A 9,939-nucleotide genomic window follows, 5' to 3' on the forward strand; every position below is an offset into this window, starting at 1 on the left:
CACCTGCGCGCCCCAGGACCGCAGCCCGGCCGCAGGTGCCGCCCTGTCTAGACGCTCGGCCCTGCCTGGGCGGCGGGGCTCCTCTCCGACTCCCCACCGCCGCGGCCCGGGGCCGCCGCCCCCGCTCCCCGCGTCAGCCCCCTCACCGCCCGGCAAGGGGCCCCGACGCCGCCCTCCGCCCGCCCGCGTCGCCTCACCTCCGCTTGGGCCCGGAGCCCGCTGCCTCCCGCGTCTCCTCACCTCGGCCCGGCCAGCCGCCCCGCGTCCCCTCCACCCTGGTTCCCCTCCCCGCGTCGCCACACCTCCACCTCGGCCTTGGCCACTCACCCCCAGTCGCCTCAACCTCACCCCGGGCGGCTCTTCCGCTCCGCCGCCGCCGGATTCTGGGACTCCGCAGGCCCGCGCCGGCGGCCTCAGGCCCCGCCCCCAAGCAGCGGCTTGTTCCCGCGAGGTTCCCCGCGCCGCGGGCGGGGCTTTTTCTCCGCCGCCGTCAGGACAGGGAGGGAAGGCGTGGAGTGTGACTCCCGAAAGTGCCCCAGGAGGAGACTGTGGTTGCCTTTGGGGACTCCTGAACCCTAAGGTTCTCAGAGCCCCACTTTCCTCCATATTCGCTCGTGCCCGAGCGGGGTGAACTCCGCTCCTGGCTGCCAGGGCAGACCGCAGGAAGGGAGCTGGGGGTGCGGTGGAAGGATCTTGAAGGACCGGGCTCCCCAAGTCTCCAGGGGCCAGCAGAGACTAGATGCGTCCCGGGGAGCCTTAAGTGCCCTGCTCTGTATAGCGGGAATCATCACTAGGGCACCAGGTCGTTGTAGGGGTGATGTAAGAAAACGTTTTCTTTATCTCTGCTGCTAACTGCTCAGAGTTCAGGGGCAAACATGGAGAAACCATCAGGAAAACCTCCATGAATCACACAAGTCACTCTCGAACTTCGGTGCGCGCCAGAATGAGATTTTCCAGGCCCCTCACCCTCCCCACAGCCCCAATCTGAATCTCTAAGGGGAGGCCTGGGTTTTTTTACACAGGCTTTACAGGTGTATTTCCGCCACAAAGTCGGTAAGGCCATCTGGCTTAAGTTTAAAAGAGCAGATGAGGTGGCCTCTGAGCCTGCTCCCTGGGGACATGAACCAGGGCTTTCTGCATCTGCAGCCAACAGACAGTGCTCTCTAACGGCTGTTCTTCCCCTCAGTGCCGTCACTAAATTGGACTGAACTGGGAGCAGGCAAACCCCAGGGCGCACTGCACCGCAGACCTGATGACAGGGAATGCCCAGGCAATGGACGCAAACCCTCTGGGGCCTCCATTCACCCTAGAAAGGAGGCTGATTGTGAGAATGCAAGAATAAGCATGTGAACTCAATGGCTGCTCTCATTCCCTCAGCAAGCCTGCACTGCTCCTTGTCCTGGGCATGGGGCTTGGACCGAGATGATTGGGAGAGGGGCCCTGCCTCATGGTAAGTACAGCAACCAGAGGGCTGTGGGTGCAAAGGGGATAGAGCAGGTGTTCCTCTTGGTGGTGGAGAGGCCTCGAAGGGGAAGGTGGAGTCTGCAGTCAATGTGAGTAAACTAAACATGAGTCTGCAGTTATTCAATAAATAGATGCTAATTTATTTATAGGGATAAGATAGTTTCTTTGGGGATAAATTCAAGAGGAGGTGCAAGCATTTTTTTCATTTGTGATGTCCTTTCCCTGGCAGGGCAAGTTCTAGGACAAGCTAAAATTATCCTGTATTTTAAGAAAAAAAAAATAGAGTAGTCCTGGGGCAGGGGTTAATAATTTAAAAAATCCTTAGTGATTCCTTTTGAACTGTTTTTGAATACAGAGGCTTGGGAAGGAGTTTCCACTGGGTTCAGTTCTGCATGGTGTTGGGGCAAAGAGTAGGAGTAGTGCCTATTCAGACTGGCCTCTTAGACCACACATGCCAAGATGATGTCTACGGGCAGCTCCTCCGAACTTCTGGCTGTCACCTGCATTGTTACTGTGTCCAAAAGCAGCAGCTGGGAGTGCACCAGGATGTCATGACCTCCCCAGAACACACCTAGAAGAGAAGGGAGTAGTACAAGTGTGCAAAGCAGAAGAGAGCTACAGAGCGAGGCTGAGGACGGTGTTTGCAGCAACTGATCAAGGCAGCTCTGGTGCAGTGAAATGGGAGTGGGCCTGGAACCAGGAGAGCTGGGCTGAAATCCCTGAGGCCTTGTGCAAGTCACTTTACCTCTCTGAGCTGCAGTATCCTCAACTACAAAGTGGAGGAGATAATACTAAAATTATTTCAAGATTCTGCCAAGCTCAATTGAATTAGTGGACATATAAGGCTTGTATGTGGCGTTACAGAGCTTCTCACACATTGACTGAATCTAAGAGCACAGATGAAGGGACAGCCCCACCATGACAAAACCGCAGAGCAGGTGTCTGCAAGACCCGGGGGACTGGGCTTGGGGGCTGTCAGCTGTGAGCAGGCCACTGTAGCAGAGCGCTGTAGCAGAGCTTCCTCCAACCCTGTTTATAAACACAGCAAAAAGAAACTCCCCACTTCCTTTTGTTGGCTGTTTTAGGTGTGATAACTGTATTGCCCCCCCTTAAATGAAAGGTCATTATCTCTTAAAGAAACATACAAATACAGAAACATTTACATATAAAATGCTTTATCTGGAATTTTCTCTAAAATACTCAAAGTACTATTTTTCTCTTTATACCGTTTTTCTCCCACACTGACAAGATCATAAAATCCGATAATATACTGTATTGTCCAGGGTGTGGGAGGAAAGGCATACAATTCCTATGAAAGGCAACTGGAAATATTTATCAAAATGGGGAGTGCACTCTGACCTAGTAATCCCTTGGGAAGGTTATCCTATAGATATCCTCAGTGCACATGTGGAAAATAAAGTATGTGTATGTATATGTGTATGTCTGAGATTCTTCACTGTAGCCCTGTCTGTAAGAGGAAAAGACTGGAACAATCTGAACATTCATCAATAGTGCTGGTTCTAAGCTACAACAAGAATGAGGATTTGGTTTGGGATGATGAAAAAGTTCTGGAGATGGATGGTGGTGATGAGCACAATAGTGTGAATGTACTCAGTGCCACTGAACTGCATACCTACAAATGGTTAAAATGGTAAATTTTATGGATATTTTACCACAACTTACAAAAGAGAGAATGAAGAAACTCTATATACTGAGAGGGAAGATCTCCAAGATGCATAGTCAAGTGAAAAGCAAAGTGCACAACAATGTTTATACCATTTGTACATAAACATTTGAGTTAAAACAGAGAAATGTGTCTATATTAGCTTTCCTATCCATACAATCACTGAAAGGACACATCGGCATTGTTTGTAATCGTGACACACTGGTTGTCTGTGGAAGGGAACTGGATGACGGGCAGCAGGCCTGGGAGGGAGACATTTCACTACAGGGCTTTTTTTACCTGGTGAATTTTCAATGCTGTAAATTTTGAATCCCTGTGTTCCCAGTGGGAGTTCCATCCCAGGATGCAGTGGTGTCCAGGCTATGAGCTACCCAGGCCTTTCCCAGGGCCCCCCCCTCACCGGAGTTCACCCCTCCTGACCCCCATCTGACCCCATGGCCAGCCACTGCAGTCCAGATTCGGGTCCACAGAGGGGCCCAGCATGCCCAGGTCTCACCACCCGGGAAGGCTGCCACTGGGGTGATGGTGATGGTGGCAGTTGGGGCAGAGGCTCGGGCGACGGGGCATGGGCGGCGGGGGGGAGGGGGTGGGGGTGTGGTGGCGGTGGAACCAGCCACCCAGATAGCTGGGGGATCTCAGGACCTTAGGAGAGGCGCCCTGCCCCTCTCTCCCTAAGTGCTAGCTAGGAGGATGTGACCAAAAGTAATGTGTGCAACTTCAGATTCCTGTTCTTAAAGTAAATTGTTGTGTCCTTTGCCCCCTCCTCCACTTGGCTCCTTGGGATGTGAATGTGATGGTGTGCCATCTTGGGCTTGGTGAATAAGGTCACCACCCTCAGGGTGATGGAAAACAAGAAAGATCTACACCAGTCCTGTACTACCTAACTGCAGACTACTAAATGTGAGGATAGAAAAATGAGTTATCTTTTTTTTTATTTTTTTTATTTTTTTTTATTAATGTTATGATAGATTACAAGCTTGTGAGATTTCAGTTGTACATTTTTGTTAGTCATGTTGTGGGTACACCACTTCCCCCTCCGTACCCTCCCCCCACCCCCCCTTTTCCCTGGTAACCACCGATCAGATCTCCTTCTCAATATACTAATTTCCACCTATGAGTGGAGTCATATAGAGATCGTCTTTCTCTGACTGACTTATTTCGCTTAACATAATGCCCTCGAGGTCCATCCACGTTGTTGTGAATGGGCCAATTTCGTCTTTTTTTATGGCTGAGTAGTATTCCATTGTGTATATATACCACATCTTCTTTGTCCAATCATCAGTTTCTGGGCATGTAGGCTGGTTCCACGTCTTGGCTATTGTAAATAATGCTGCGATGAACATAGGGGTGCAACGGACTCTTGAGATATCTGTTATCAGGTTCTTAGGATAGATACCCAGTAATGGGATGGCTGGGTCATAGGGTATTTCTATTTTTAACTTTTTGAGAAATCTCCATACTGTTTTCCATAGTGGCTGTACCAGTTTGCATTCCCACCAACAGTGTATGAGGGTTCCTCTTTCTCCACAACCTCTCCAACATTTGTCGTTCTTGGTTTTGGATGTTTTTGCCAATCTAACGGGGGTAAGGTGATATCTTAGTGTAGTTTTGATTTGCATTTCCCTGATGATTAGCGATGATGAACATCTTTTCATGTGTCTATTGGCCATATTCATATCTTCTTTTGAGAAATGTCTGTTCATGTCTGCCCATTTTTTGATCGGGTTGTTTGTTTTTTTGTTGTTAAGCAGTGTGAGTTCTTTGTATATTATGGAGATTAACCCTTTGTCGGATAAGTGGCTTGTAAATATTTTTTCCCAATTAGTGAGCTGTTTTTTTGTTTCAATTCTGTTTTCCCTTGCCTTGAAGAAGCTCTTTAGTCTGATGAAGTCCCATTTGTTTATTCTTTCTATTGTTTCCCTCAACTGAGGAGTTACAGTGTCCGAAAAGATTCTTTTGAAACTGATGTCAAAGAGTGTACTGCCTATATTCTCTTCCAAAAGACTTATTGTCTCAGGCCTAATCTTTAGGTCTTTGATCCATTTTGAGTTTATTTTGGTGTGTGGTGAAAAAGAATGGTCAATTTTCAATCTTTTGCATGTGGCTGTCCAGTTTTCCCAGCACCATTTGTTGAAGAGACTTTCTTTTCTCCATTGTAGGCCCTCTGCTCCTTTGTCAAAGATTAGCTGTCCATAGATGTGTGGTTTTATCTCTGGGCTTTCAATTCTGTTCCATTGATCTGTGGACCTGTTTTTGTACCAGTACCATGCTGTTTTGATCACTGTAGCTTTGTAGTATGTTTTGAAATCGGGGATTGTGATTCCGCCGGCTTTGTTTTTCTTGCTCAGGATTGCTTTAGCAATTCGCGGTCTTTTTTTCCCCCATATGAATTTTAGGATTGTTTGTTCAATTTCTGTGAAGAATGTTCTTGGGATTCTGATTGGGATAGCATTGAATCTGTATATTGCTTTAGGTAGTATGGACATTTTAACTATGTTTATTCTTCCAATCCATGTGCAAGGAATGTTTTTCCATCTCTTTATGTCATCGCCTATTTCTTTCAAGAAAGTCTTGTAGTTTTCATTGTATAGATCCTTCACTTCCTTGGTTAAGTTTATCCCAAGGTATTTTATTCTTTTCGGTGCGATTGTGAATGGGATAGAGTTCTTGAGTTCTTTTTCTGTTAGTTTATTGTTAGTGTATAGAAATGCTACTGATTTATGCACGTTAATTTTATACCCTGCTACTTTGCTGTAGTTGTTGATTATTTCTAATAGTTTTTCTGTGGATTCTTTGGGGTTTTCTATGTATAAGATCATGTCGTCTGCAAACAACGAGAGTTTTACTTCTTCGTTACCTATTTGGATTCCTTTTATTTCTTTTTCCTGCCAAATTGCTCTGGCCAGCACCTCCAGTACTATGTTGAATAGGAGTGGTGAAAGTGGGCACCCTTGTCTTGTTCCTGTCCTCAGAGGGATGGCTTTCAGCTTTTGTCCATTGAGTATGATGTTGGCTGTGGGTCTATCATATATGGCCTTTATTATGTTGAGGTACTTTCCTTCTATACCCATTTTACTGAGGGTTTTTATCATAAATGGGTGTTGGATCTTGTCGAATGCTTTCTCTGCATCTATTGAGATGATCATGTGGTTTTTGTTTTTCATTTTGTTGATGTAGTGTATCACGTTGATTGACTTGCGGATGTTGAACCATCCCTGTGTCCCTGGTATAAATCCCACTTGATCATGGTGTATAATCTTTTTGATGTATTGCTGTAATCAGTTTGCCAAAATTTTGTTGAGGATTTTTGCATCTATGTTCATCAGTGATATCGGCCTGTAGTTCTCCTTCTTTGTGTTGTCCTTGTCAGGTTTGGGGATCAGAGTGATGTTGGCTTCATAGAATGTGTTAGGGAGTTCTCCATCTTTCTCAATTTTCTGGAACAGTTTGAGGAGAATAGGTATTAAGTCTTCTTTGAATGTTTGGTAGAATTCTCCAGAGAAGCCGTCTGGTCCTGGACTCTTGTTTTTGGGGAGGTTTTTGATTACCGTTTCTATTTCCTTACTTGTGATTGGTCTATTCAGATTCTCCATTTCTTCCTGATTCAGTTTGGGGAGATTGTAGGAGTCTAGGAATTTGTCCATTTCTTCCAGGTTGTTCAATTTGTTGGCATATAGTTTTTCATAGTATTCTCTTATGATCTCTTGTATTTCATTGGTATCTGTTGTGATTTCTCCTCTGTCATTCCTGATTTTATTAATTTGCGATTTCTCTCTTCTTTTCTTGGTGAGTCTGGCTAGGGGTTTGTCAATTTTGTTAATTCTTTCGAAGAACCAACTCTTTGTTTCGTTGATCCTTTCTATTGTCTTTTTTGTTTCAATATCGTTTATTTCTGCTCTTATTTTTATTATTTCCCTCCTTCTACTGACTCTGGGCTTTGTTTGTTCTTCTTTTTCTAGTTCTGTTAGGTGTCGTTTGAGGTTGCTTACGTGAGCTTTTTCTTGTTTAGTGAGGTGAGCCTGTATTGCGATGAATTTCCCTCTTAGGACTGCTTTTGCTGCATCCCAAATGATTTGGTATGTCGTGTTCTCATTTTCATTTGTCTCCAGATAATATTTGATTTCTTCTTTAATTTCTTCAATGATCCATTGTTTGTTGAGAAGCGTGTTGTTTAGTCTCCACATTTTTGCACCTTTCTCTGCTTTTTTCTTGTAGTTGATTTCTAGTTTAATAGCGTTATGATCAGAAAAGATGCTTGATATTATTTCAACTCTCTTGTATTTATTGATGTTTGCTTTGGTTCCCAAAATATGGTCGATCCTTGAGAATGTTCCATGTGCACTTGAGAAGAATGTGTAACCTGCTGTTTTTGGATGAAGTGTTCTATATATATCTATTAAGTCCATCTGGTCTAATTTTTCATTTAATTCTATTATTTCCTTGTTGATTTTCTGTCTGGATGTTCTGTCCATTGGTGTTAATGGTGTGTTGAGGTCCCCTACTATTATTGTATTGTTGTTGATGTCTTCTTTTAGTTCTATTAAGAGTTGCTTTACAAATTTTGGTGCTCCTGTGTTGGGTGCGTATATATTTATAAGTGTTATGTCTTCTTGGTGGAGAGTCCCTTTTATCATTATATACTGTCCCTCTTTATCTTTCTTTATCTGTTTTGTTTTGAAATCTACCTTGTCTGATATTAGTATAGCGACACCTGCTTTCTTTTGTTCATTATTAGCTTGGAGTATTGTTCTCCATCCCTTCACTCTGAGTCTGTGTTTGTCTTTGGGGCTGAGGTGTGTTTCCTGGAGGCAGCATATTGTTGGATCTTGTTCTTTGATCCATCCTGCCACTCTGTGTCTTTTGATTGGGGAGTTCAATCCATTTACATTTAGAGTGATTATTGAGATGTGGGGGCCTACCACTACCATTTTGTGTCTTGTTTTCCGGTGTTCTTCAGTTTCCTTTGTTTCTCGTCCCATGGTTTAATCTGTTCTGATGTAGAGCTGCTACTCTCTGTTGTTGTCCTTCTACTTATCTCCTCTGCTCTTGGTTTTGTAGCCCCTTTCCTTTTTTGGATTTTTCAGGAATGAGGGTTTTCCTGAGGATTTCCTGAAGAGGAGGTTTTGTGGCAATGAACTCCCTTAATTTTTGTTTGTCTGGGAAAGTTTTTATTTCTCCATCATATTTGAAGGATATTTTCGCTGGGTAGAGAATTCTCGGCTGTAGATTTTTGTCCTTCAGATTTTTGAATATATCATTCCACTCTCTTCTAGCCTGTAAAGTTTCTGCTGAGAAATCTGCTGATAGCCTGATGGGGGTTCCTTTGTAGGTTAGTTTCTTTTGCCTGGCTGTCCTTAATATTTTCTCCTTGTCGTTGACTTTTGCTAGCTTCACTACTATATGCCGTGGAGTTGGTCTTCTTGCATTGATAAAGTTTGGAGATCTATTGGCTTCTGTCACCTGAAGATCCATCTCCCTCACCAGATTTGGGAAGTTCTCAGCCATTATTTCTTTGAATAGGGTTTCTGCCCCTTTCTCCTTCTCTTCTCCCTCTGGTATACCTATAATCCTTACGTTGCATCTCCTAATTGTGTCTGATAATTCTCGGAGAGTTTCTTCATTTCTTTTAAGTCTTGCTTCTCTCTCCTCCTCTGCCTGCAACAATTCTATATTGCCATCTTCCAAATTGCTAATTCTTTCCTCCATATTATCGGCCCTACTGTTCAGAGCATCTAGATTTTTCTTAATCTCCTCTATTGTGTTCTTCATTTCCAATATTTCTGTTTGGTTGTTCTTTATTGTATCAAACTCTTTTGTGACATAGCTCCTGAACTCGTTGAGTTGTCGGTCAGAATTCTCTCTTAACTCATTGAGAATCCTAATGATGGCTGTTTTGAAGTCATCATCATTTAGGTTATATATCTCATTTTCTTTGGGATTGTTTTCTGTGTATTTGTTACTTTCTTTCTGTTCTGGAGATTTAATGTATTTTTTCATATTGCTTGATGATGTTGATTTGTGCCTCCGCATGGAGATAGAGTTTAGTTGCTCCTTTCACTTGTTTCAGCTGCTGCGGTGGGGGGAGCAGCTGTTTATACTTCACCAACCAGGAACCCTGTCCGTAGTTGCTAACTGGGCCTGGGCCCCTCTTCGTAGCCACAGTGGCCCTTTGGATTCCCTCCTCTGCCGTGGGGGCCGTCACAGGGGGGCTTCAGGCTGCAGGTGCCTACTGTTGTTGCCCACCTAGATGCGCTCTCTCCTTGGGGTCTGCAACGGTGTTATGGGCTTTTCCAGCGGCCAGGGGTGGGATCACTTATATTTGTCGCTCCGTTGCTGTCGGCACCCACCAAATCTCACTTGTCCTCTATGGGTCGCAGGAGAGCTATTGGCATCTTCTACAGTCTGTGGTTAGTACACCTAGCTATGCTGCTTTTGCCCTGGGGTCTTCCAGCCTTGTGGCTGGCGGCTGGGTGCCTTCTACTGGTGCTGTGCAGAGGCTTTCCCTAAGGCTGCTGTGAGCCTGTAGGGTTTCCCCCTAGGCTACTAAGCTGGGTCTCTGGAACTCTCTCCAGCCCCAGTCCTCTCCGAGATCTCCGGCAATCCCTAGTCCCACGGGGCGGGCAACAGCAGCTGGGGGTCGCCCCGCCCTCTGGGCTTCTCTCCGGGCCTCTGCCGGGAGCCCTGAATGCTGGGCGTGGCCCCTCTGCTAATGGCAGACAGAGAGTTTTGTCTGCTGCCTGGCGGAGCTCCGGCACTTCCCCTCCGGGTCGCCGAACCGGCCTCTGAAAGTT

General features: G+C 45.5%; 1 protein-coding gene and 1 long non-coding RNA gene across 10 annotated transcripts in view; one reads left to right on the top strand and one right to left on the bottom strand.

Annotated features, from left to right (window-relative positions):
- Positions 1-9,939, bottom strand: part of LOC103543496 (abasic site processing protein HMCES-like) — a 103,136-nt gene that overhangs the window by 90,230 nt on the left and 2,967 nt on the right. Inside the window, exon 1 of one of the 9 annotated variants that reach the window (XR_011522241.1) lies at positions 328-624. The exons of 2 other annotated variants lie outside the window; for them this stretch is intronic. The gene's annotated coding sequence lies outside the window, so the exon portion shown is untranslated. Of the gene's footprint in view, positions 1-3; positions 126-197; positions 692-9,939 lie in introns of those variants that run through there. 6 more of the 9 variants (XM_070557594.1, XM_070557599.1, XM_070557597.1 and 3 more) reach the window with 6 other exon arrangements.
- Positions 470-2,898, top strand: LOC139073478 (uncharacterized). Its single transcript, XR_011522256.1, has 3 exons — positions 470-580; positions 1,187-1,450; positions 1,820-2,898. It is a non-coding gene; the product is annotated as an uncharacterized lncRNA (long non-coding RNA).

This window comes from Equus przewalskii, chromosome 9 (assembly GCF_037783145.1).
Source record: "Equus przewalskii isolate Varuska chromosome 9, EquPr2, whole genome shotgun sequence".
Classification (NCBI taxonomy): domain Eukaryota; kingdom Metazoa; phylum Chordata; class Mammalia; order Perissodactyla; family Equidae; genus Equus; species Equus przewalskii.